Consider the following 9,714-nt stretch of genomic DNA (forward strand, 5'->3'; position numbering starts at 1 on the left):
GTGAGGGGTCCCCTTGGTGATGGAATCCACTTGGACTGCACCCACGCCCATATCCTGGGTGTGACACCCATGTCACCACGGGGAAAACTGGGGAAGGGACCCAGGGATGCCCAGAATCATTTCTTACAACTGCTTGTGAACGGCCCATTGTCGTGAAATAAAAAATTGAAGAATACAAAAATGACATCAGGCTGTCCGTGTCCATGCCCAAGGTCACTCAGTGGACAGAGCAGAGGCCATACTCAACCTGATCTGCTTTCCCAAGCACCTGCCTCCTGGAACATGAGACCAGAAGGCAGGTGGGCCACCACAGGGCTAACCTCGCCGTGCACAGGGGAATCCCAGGAGGAAAGGGAGGAAGCCCAGGGATGAAGAGTGGTCTTCCAGGGGCACAAGGTTGCCTGGCCCAGCAGTGTGCGCGTCAGGAAAAGGGCCACCATCTCCAGTCCCCTCCCTCGGGAAGCAGGGCAACACGGAGCTCCCCCCTCCCCCGGCCTCTGGAGGTGGAGTTACGGGCTTCCTTCAGGACAATGAGCTGTGAACAAAAGCAACCCAGCTCCCTGCTGAGCCAAGCATTTCATTCCCAGGACAAGACCCCAGAGTTCTTTCCCTCTGGCAGGAAGACCACACGTTCCCAACAGCAGATGCTCCCGTCAGCGGGGCTCCAACGCACTGAGCCAGTCCTGCTAAACCCTGGTGGACACGTATCTCTCTGGCTCCAGGCGACTGACACTTGGGGGACGCCTGTGACCACGGCAAGATCTAGCCTGTACCAACAGGACCTCCAGCCACCCAATCGCATCCGTGCCTACATCTAGCCGTCTGACCCCACTCCCGCCAACCTGGCCCTCCGGCACAAAAGACAGAGCGCTGCATGCTGTCTGTGGGGCCCTCTCCTACCACAGCCTCCAGACTCCTCCGGCAGGGCGGCAGAGGCCTGGAAAGGCAGCAGCTGTTCCGCCCCCACGTACCGTCAGACCAAAGGACGCAGGGCTGCAGCCCACAGCAGCAGACGGCTCTGGCCTCTGCTTGCCCATGTGTAACAGGAGGGCTGAACCTGTTTCAGAACTAGGCCTCGTTACAGAATCCCTTCTTCAAACATGTACTCCACAAGGTAAAGGGGACACGTGAAATTGGAGCTGTTCTGGGTAAAGGAAGGGGCTGCACACGGCAGGGGTGACTAGAGCCCCCATCCCGTCCCAGTGAGCAGCTCTCCATAATCCAGCCTCCTGGGTGCTACAGGGCAGCATTCTTAAGACAGAGCCCGGACTTCAGGGCTGGACACGCTGGGTTCTGCTCCCAGCCCTGCTGGGATCGCTCCTGGCCTTGGGAAAACAGAGTCACGTCTCACAGGCCAAGAGAAAGGATCCGCCCACCGCCCTGCTCTGATCAGTGGCATCAAGACCACCATATGGTCTCAGGGTCACCGCAGTACTCCCCACACGCCTCCCCCCTGGCAAATCCTTGTCTGCTCGAGGCAGCCGAGCTACCCCTGCCCCGGGAAGCAGTGAGCTGCAGGATCTGGAAGACTCCACCCAGCAGCTGTGAGTCACCCCTCCCCCTACCCCGGCTCCAAGTGGGGGTCTCCTTTTGCTCTGAGGAGCAAACATCACGCCGGGAAAGCACCTGCTCACAGCTGGCCCACCCACGTTCTCGGTGCCCCTCACAGCTTCCTACCACCAGCGCTGCTGGCTAAGAAACAGCTCCTTCCAATAGCTAGCTCCTGCTTGCACGAGTGTTCACTGAGCGCCTATCACATGCTCTTCCCATCCTGGGGCCACAGAGACAGAAAAGACAGTAACCCTGGGGGGGAGCACAGAGAGTCCAACACCATAGGCAGAGAGGAACTGGCCAGGCAGGACTGGAGAGTCCGCAGGCCACCCTGTGCCCTGCCCTCCCAAAGACCTCAAGCCAACAGCAGAGGCAGGCCAAGGTGTCAGGCCCGCAGACGGGGCAGGCTTCCAGAGAGCAGCACTCGGCCGAGCCTCCGACACGTGGAGGAGGTCACCGGGGGGGCTGGCACCGGCCATTTCAGGCAGACAGACAGCGGAGCGGACACCTAAGGGCAGGCTCAGGAGGCCCAGAAGTCGGCCTGCCAGGCTGACCAGAGGCTGGAAGGTGATCAGGTCAAACCGCGAGGAGCTGCAAGAGCCAAGGGAGGGAGGCGGCCAGCCTGTGCACGGACCAGCGCCCTCAAGGGTTTCGAGCAGAAGAGGCCACCCAGCACGTACCCAGCAAGGAGAGCCATGACGTTAAGAGTGAATACAGGAAGCCCCGCCTGGAGGCTGCAGACCAGCGAGAATGGCCACCCCTACAACTGAAGATTCTCTGGGCTCTGGACCAGGAAGAACAAGACCGGTCTCCTCTCTGCAACCCTGACTCTCGCCTCCCCACCCGCACGCCGGGCACACTCATCAGCACCTTCGCTGTGGGCGCTGCAGCGGGGGAAGGGAGGCCAGACCTGAGTAATGAGGCCAGGTCCTCGTTAGCGCCTAAAAGCTAACTAAAAGCCTGTGCGGAGCAGGCAGCCAAGCCCAGGAAGGAGGCTGTTGTGCTGTGTGATTTTAATGTGGGGGAAGACTGATTCTGGGCTGCCAGTTTAAAAACATGTCCCTTTCCAAATCCTTGGCTGGAATGGATTATGGATCCTGGTGGAGGGCAGCCAAAGGTAGCTGGGGCAGGGGAGAGTGGGGGTTGCACCCCTCCCTCCTCATGGCTGGCTCTGCCCAGCCCCCCAGGGTGCCTGACCCCCCCGCCCTCCTGTCTTCCCCAGATGCCATCCCACCCCCCTCCCTCACCTTCTTCACCCCCAAAGTCCGGCTTCCTAGCCAGTGCAGGCTCCGTCTGCACCCCTCAGCCCACACCCAGGGTCTGGCTCAGGTGATAGAAGGACAGATGTGAACATGCAGATGCCCGAGCATGGCACCAGGCCCCCAAAGCCCTGAGAACACTGACTGAGTCACAGGTCGGGGAGAGCCAGCCACCAGCCCAACAGTGAGCTCATTGTACCCCCTTCCATCCAGCCTCACTGGTCCACCCCGGCCTCTGGTCTCCACATGCTACTTTGCACTTCAATACCTGGATTCCCTAAAGCTCTCAGACCTTTGCCAAGCTCTCCTCTAGAATGAGCTTGATGGCAGCTCGATCTGGGGGAGAAATCCAAGATTAAGTCTTTCTTAATACAATCACGGCAACATTCACATGGTCCTCTAACTCACAAGGCATCCTTCAGGACAGAAGTGCCTCCCGAGCAGGTCCCCCCCGCGAAGGAGCAGGGCAGGAGTGCGGGGCAGGCGGGCCAGCTCGGGGTGAGCTGGCTCGGCAGCCCAAGGGCTGGGTTCAAATCCTGACCAGTCACTGACGGGCCTGTGCCTCTGGGTAAGCCCCCCAGCCCTGGGGAGTCTCCTGATCTGAGGACATAAGGAACCCAGCAGGGGCCGGCAGACACCAGCAGTCAACAAGCAGGGCTGACTGCTGCGGTGACGTCAGTTCTCCCCTGTTCCTGCTTAAAAGCAGCCCACAACTCGCCCTGGCCGTCCAGCAGAGCAGGCGCTCCAAAGCAGCAGCCAGCCCGAAGGTCACTCACAAGGGGGCTACAGCAGCCTCTCGGGCACCCCCTGGCCCCCGGAGCCCTCCCTCCTGCCCTGGGCTTGTGTGCCCGCCCCGGCGATGGCACTGGTAGCCCCCCCCCGGGTGGCTGCAGGACCAGAAAGGGCAGGTTCGGGGACAAGCTAATGAGGGACATCAGTCAGGATGCCACAGCTGAGACACTGCCGTGTCTGCAGGATGTCACCGCTTCTGCACCAGGACACTAACTCCGTCAGGGCTGGGCCCAGTCCCCCTCCCAGGGGAAATCAGACGCAGAAAATAAGACCATTTTCCATGGATCCAGTTATAGAAAACAATAAAGGTTTGTTGGGCCAACGCTGCAGGCTGGGGGCCCGTGGGGTCAGCATGACCACCAGGCTCTGCTCTCCCACGTCCGCCTCGGGGACGGCCGCTCTCTCCCCAAGCGGGCGCTCATCGCTGCGGGGGCAGTGAGCACCCTGCCGCCCCCGTCCCGCGAGGAAAGTCGCAGCGGTCCCCAGCCAGCGATCACTCTGCTGCATGGCACTGCCACCACCACCACGGACCCAGCCACAGGCTCCCGAGCCACGGGACCGACAGGCCTGGGCCCCGTGGACTGGGGCGGGGGGGGGATGCAGGCCCCTCACTGCCCGCGGCAGCCTCCCACCACTGGCCCCGGCCGTGATCTGCCCCAGACCCCCCGCCCCGCCCCGCAGCCCGTCTCCAGTCCTCCCCCAACGATCCTCGGCATGGCTCCCGCCGGGCCTCCCCAGCTCACGCCGCAGTCACACAGGCCTGTGGGAGACCCACACTGCCGTGCCTTCCCTCGGGCCCCTGCTGCCTGGAACGTCCTCCTTCTCATCCACCGCCCAGCTGATGCTCGGTTTTCAAGACTCAGCTCAGGCCTCACCAGCATCCAAGACCCCTTCCCCGATACGGACCTGGACCCTGCAGCCCCACCCACAGTCACACGCACCATGGGGGCCCCTCTCCACACCCCTCCCTGACCCCTCTCTGTGACCTCACTCCCTAACGTGTGCACAGGAGCCTCCCTGGTGATGCCAGGAAAGCCTTCAGGGCAGCCCCCCTGTGCTCACCACACATCCTGACCTGTGGGCAAGACCTGGCCTTCAAGAATCCTTCAGAGCATTGCCCATCTCACGTGGCAGCCCTGGGCACAGAGACCGTGGCAGGGCCCTGCCAAAGATCCCGTGCGTCTGGCACCTGCCCCAGCACAGCGACACGGGCAGCCCACGAACCGGCCCGAGTCCTCACGGGGCTCCCCCAAGCCTGCGGTGGACCTAAAAGCAGAGCAGGGCTCCCCCGAGCGTGCTGTGGGTTTGAAGCCAAGTGCACGGTCAGCTTTACCTCACACCTGTCCCCACCAGGCTTCAGGCTGACGGGGACAATCCCGCAGCTGCAACGGGCTTCTGAGGACAGCCCCGGATGGCAGAGAGCGCACTGAACCAAGGGCCCCCTGGGAGGTATCACCATCCCCGTTGGCTCTGCGGGCTCAGGCACCTGCGAGGTACAGGTCCGGCTCACGGGCGAGTCCTGTCTTCTCGGCCAGGATGCTGGCCAAGGCAACTAGCTCCCCTCCTGCAAGAGGTTCTCCGGGTGCCACGGCGGGGCCAACAGGCAGCGTGGCGCAGTAAGAATGCGGGTTCAGCTCAGCTCCGTCACCACCAACCTCACTCCTTCACACAGCAGCCACTGGCTTCGGGCCTGGGCCACGGGCGGGCAGCAGAGGTGCGGCTCCCAGGCACGGGCGGCAGGCCGGCGGGCAGTGCATGGAGGCTAGAGCCTCTGCCAAGGCCCCGCTCGGGTGCAGGAGCAGCCCCCTGAGCCCCACATTCCTCACCCAGAACCAGGAATGGCAGCTCCGTTGCCCACCTCACGCACCCAAATGGGAGACAGGTGTTCACAGCGGGGCGCAGAAGCACGGGCAAGGATCCACGCTGACCGAGCAGGGGTGCGGCCCTCGTTCCGTCTGTTTGCTCCTCTCCCTATAGGTTCCCGTCACCCAGGACAGGACGTGGCATGGACGTGGGGACTATTCGGGAGCCGGGCAGTGTGGGGCGCTAGAGCAGAGAATGCCGAATCCAAGAGGAGGCCCACGTCCGGAGCACCAGTGAGTCTGTCACGAACCACATGAACCAGATTCTCACAGAGTAAATCACAGCGGGCCTGGGCCTGCAGGCTAATTCCACTCGGAGCACGCAACGCCATCAGAACAAACCCAGGAGCCACAGACACACCTAAGCCATGGCCAGCTGTCCACATAGGAGTCAGAGAAACAAAATGCCCAGGCCTTGCAAGCCGCCACATGTCCCAGCCTGAATGGATGCAATCTAAGGACTTCGCAGTGAAGGACTCAGGGCAAGTTCCCTTTTCTCTGCCCAGTTCTTCACCTGTTCTGGGGGGATAGTCACAGGCCCTTGTCCTGCTCAGCTGCCGGGCTCACTGTGAGGATGAGCTGAGCCCAAGCCTCAAGTGCTGAGGACCAGAACCTGGCACCAGAGTGCCATGTGAGTGTGGCAGGGATGATGAGCGCCACCACCGCCAGGATGTCCACCCACCCTTTCTGGCCAACCAAACCTCGCCCTGCTGCCTGGCCCAGCTCAAATCCCAAATCCTAGGAAGACCTCTCTCCTCTGGGACCCGTAGCACGAATCTACGTGCTCGGGTCATGCTTGGTCACAGTTGGAGTCTTCTCCCCCAGCTGGAAGGTAAGTTCCACCTCCCTGCCTCGAGCTTCCCCACATCTTGAACAGACCCCCCAGCCGCAACTGCATTCCTCACCATGTTCTCCTTGCTGTTTTATAATGCCATTCCCCTCCCTCATCGAAATCTGTGGGCTGCCCACAACAGACTCTGGGCTGGGCACCCAACATACAAGGATGACGGAGACAGAGGTCCCTGTGCAATCACGCAGGATAAACACAGACACAGATCACCTCAGGGTAATACCCAAGGCAGACTAAGCACCAGGTGTCTATGGGCCATGGGCGTGCGGGTGACCCTCACCCAGGGAGGTTCCAAAGGAGACATCAGGAACACAAGGGCATTCCAAGAAGAAGACCTAGCTGTCACGCTAGTGAAGAGACATGGGATGTGCAGGAAACAAGGCCTCTGACACAGCTGGAGTACGTGAGGCAAGTCATAGAAGATGGGGCTGGAGGAACACGCGGGAGCCAGACCCCGACCTTCACCCTAAAGGCAGCAGGGAGCTGGGGAAGGGACTCCAGGGTGCCTGCCTGCCCAGGAGCCTGTAAGCCCCAGACGGCAGCTCCTGTGCAGAGGCACCCACCTCACCTGCATAGGGACCTTGCCTGGACGCAGTCGGGGCAGCCAGGCCAACAGAGGACAGATGTTGAGGTGGCCCAGCTAAAGCTCCACTTCTTCCAGGAAGCGTCCTTGGATTTGCCCCTCTTCCACAGCCATCTGCAACCGCGAGTTGGGTCCTGAACCTGCATCGTCCTGGGCAGGTATCTGCTGCACCAGATTTCTACTGGGGACCTACCACGCCACAGGTTGAACCTTGAGAGTACCCTTTCCACAGGCTGCGACACTCCCACACTGACCAGCTTCATCTGTATCCTTGCCCCAAGTCTCTGTCCCTGCTGGGGGTGCAGTGAAGCGCAATCCCCATCCCTGCCTCCCAAGGGGCCCCCCACAAGACAGAAAACAAGCAAACGCGTGGCAATGACAGAGGATGGGGTGCTGGCAAGGGAGGGAAGCAGAGGTGGGGCCGAAAACACTGGTGGGAGAGGGCAGTGAGGACCGTCAGCGGGACGTGCCCGCAACAGGTGAGCCGCCATTGCACCAGGACCTAGAAGGGCTGCGAGCGGGCAGGGCGGGAGAGGGAGCCAGGTGAGCTGGGACGGCAGCAGGCCCATCCTGTGCAGCGGCACCCAGAACTTTCTGCGACGGGGCAGTGTTCCATACCTGAGCCACGCGTGGCTGCTGCCGCCACGCTGGACGGCGCACACGGAGCCCCGGGCCCGGGAACCGTGGGACGCCAGCCCCGGGTAGGAGGCCGCCGGAGGTCCCACGGGGCCAGCGCAGAACCGGCGCGGCCCCCAGCGCTCAGAACCGGGAGGAGGCGCCTCGTAAGCCGAACGTGGATGAGGGCGGAAAGGCGCGGACGCGACGGCTTCGAGGGCGTGGGGCTGACGGCCGCCCGTGCGCCCCACAAGTGGGACCCGAGGCCTCAGGGCGACCGCGCGCATGCGCCCTCAGGTGGGTCTCCCCGAACCGGAGCCCTGGGGGGCGGAGCCGCAGCGCCCCCGGCCCGCCCGGCCGCCCCGCCCCTTCCACTGCGGCCACGCCCCCCGGAGGTCCCTCCCCCTCGTGGCGGCCCCGCCCGCAGAGGCCCCACCCCCTTACCCCGCCCCGGCCCCGCGCGCCCCGCGCGCTCCAGCCGGCCCCCGGCCCCGCGACCTCGGGCCGCGCGCCCTCCCGGCCAGGCCCGCCTGGCCCCGCCGACCCGACCCGGTCCGACCCCACCGCCTCACCTGGGCCGGGGTGGCTCGCGGGCGCGCTCCGAGAGCTCTCGGCGGGAGGGGCGGTGCAGGGGGCGGAGCAGAGATCTAAACGTCACGTGACGGCCCCTCCCGCGCCGGGCGAACGCCCTGAGGCCGTCCCTCGCCCGTCCGTCGGCCCCGGCGCCTCGCGCCAGCCAATGGCCACCCGAGCCGCGCCGTGCCGTGAACGGCGTGCGCCCGAGGACTACAAGTCCCAGACTGCCCCGCGGAGACGACCGGAAACGGCCGGAGACGGCGGCCGGCTGGGCCACAAAGGCTTCTCAGACTGGTCTTCCTGATGGGGTTCGAGGGCCGCCGACCTCAGGAGCCGCCCGAACGTCCCCGGGGCCGCGCGGTCCCTTCCCCAGCCCCGTGAGATGGCAGGTCCGTTGTCGCACCCGAGCCTCAGTCTCCCCATCCGTGGAACCGAGGCTGGCGGGAGAGGGGAGGGGGAAGAGGGTGACCATGAAAGTGAATTAGACAAGACGTGCCCAGGGCCCGTCCTCAGAGGCCTTTGCCTGGGGCCGCAGCCCCGTGGAGCCCCTTCCCGGGAGCAGCACCTGCCCCTCCAGAGGCCTTGCTGGGGTCGGGCTCCCGGATCCCCGCTGCCTCCCCTGCAGGGATGGGTCCCGCTGGTGGAAGGACCTCGGGCCAGCATGCCCTCTCTCTGAGCCTGCTTCCCCACAGATGAGCCGAGAGCCACAGCGGGGCCAGGAGAGGGGCCTGCGCCAGGGACGGGTCCTCCTTACCAACTCCTTTGGCCCCGGGTCCAAGGCAGCCTTCTAATACCTGCTGGTGGTCAGCGCCTGGAGGGGCATTTCCGTGGAGGGGTTGGGCAGGGGCAGCCCCCTGTCAGCTGGACTCCCGGAACAGGCCCTGCTTCCTGATGCTCAGGACGTTCCGAGATCTTAGGTTTGTGCACAGATGTGTGTGCACAAGATTTGAGTGTGAACAAGTCCTATGTATGTGTGGGCACTGTGCACGCGGACGCTGGGCGAAGGTGTGGGCACAACACGGGTGTGAACAAGTGTGTGAACACAAGGGTGTGTGCGCGTGTGCTTGGATGAGAGCATGGGGATGATCGCATGTGGTAGGAGTGTGTGAGTGTGTGTGTGTACTCGCTCGCGCAGGTGGGAAGGAAAAGGGGGCAGCAGCAGGCCAGCATGCATTTGCTCAGATCAGCCTGTGCCCAGTTCATACTCATCGTCACCATGGCCTTGGGGCCAGTAGCATGTGCCCATTTCACAGAAGCCAGCATTTGAACAGGGCTTCTCACCCTGCTCCTAGGACAGCTGGAAGGCAAAGGAAGCCAGGTCTGGCCCTGCAGAGGCCGTGGCGGTGACTGCTGGCCGCAGCTTAGGATGGAAGGCACAGTAGTCTTCAGGCCCCTTCAGAAGGGACGGCTGTGGCTGGCTAGCCGACGGGACTGTCCTGCTTTCTCCTTGTCCTTGTGCTCGCTCCAGAATGCGGGCAGCGTTTGGAGGACAGCAGCCACTTGGGTACCAAGCTGAGGACGGGGAACGTCTGCCCCAACTGCACCCCTGCCTCCTTCTTGCTACTACGGACACCATTCCCAGCAGATACGCCCCTGTGCACCTCGAGATGGACCTGTCACCCTTTC

The 9,714-nt window shown here is 63.4% G+C and overlaps 1 protein-coding gene across 7 annotated transcripts in view; it reads right to left on the minus strand.

Annotated features, from left to right (window-relative positions):
* TSNARE1 (t-SNARE domain containing 1) overlaps positions 1-8,215 on the minus strand; it is a 151,493-nt gene extending 143,278 nt beyond the window's left edge. For 5 of the 7 annotated variants that reach the window (XM_035727175.1, XM_027573251.1, XM_027573223.1 and 2 more), the window contains exon 1: positions 7,516-7,781. The gene's annotated coding sequence lies outside the window, so the exon portion shown is untranslated. Of the gene's footprint in view, positions 1-7,515; positions 7,782-8,084 lie in introns of those variants that run through there. The other 2 variants (XM_027573205.1, XM_027573253.2) reach the window with 2 other exon arrangements.
* Between the last annotated feature and the right edge of the window lie 1,499 nt (positions 8,216-9,714).

This window comes from Zalophus californianus, chromosome 4 (genome assembly GCF_009762305.2).
Source record: "Zalophus californianus isolate mZalCal1 chromosome 4, mZalCal1.pri.v2, whole genome shotgun sequence".
Classification (NCBI taxonomy): Eukaryota; Metazoa; Chordata; class Mammalia; order Carnivora; family Otariidae; genus Zalophus; species Zalophus californianus.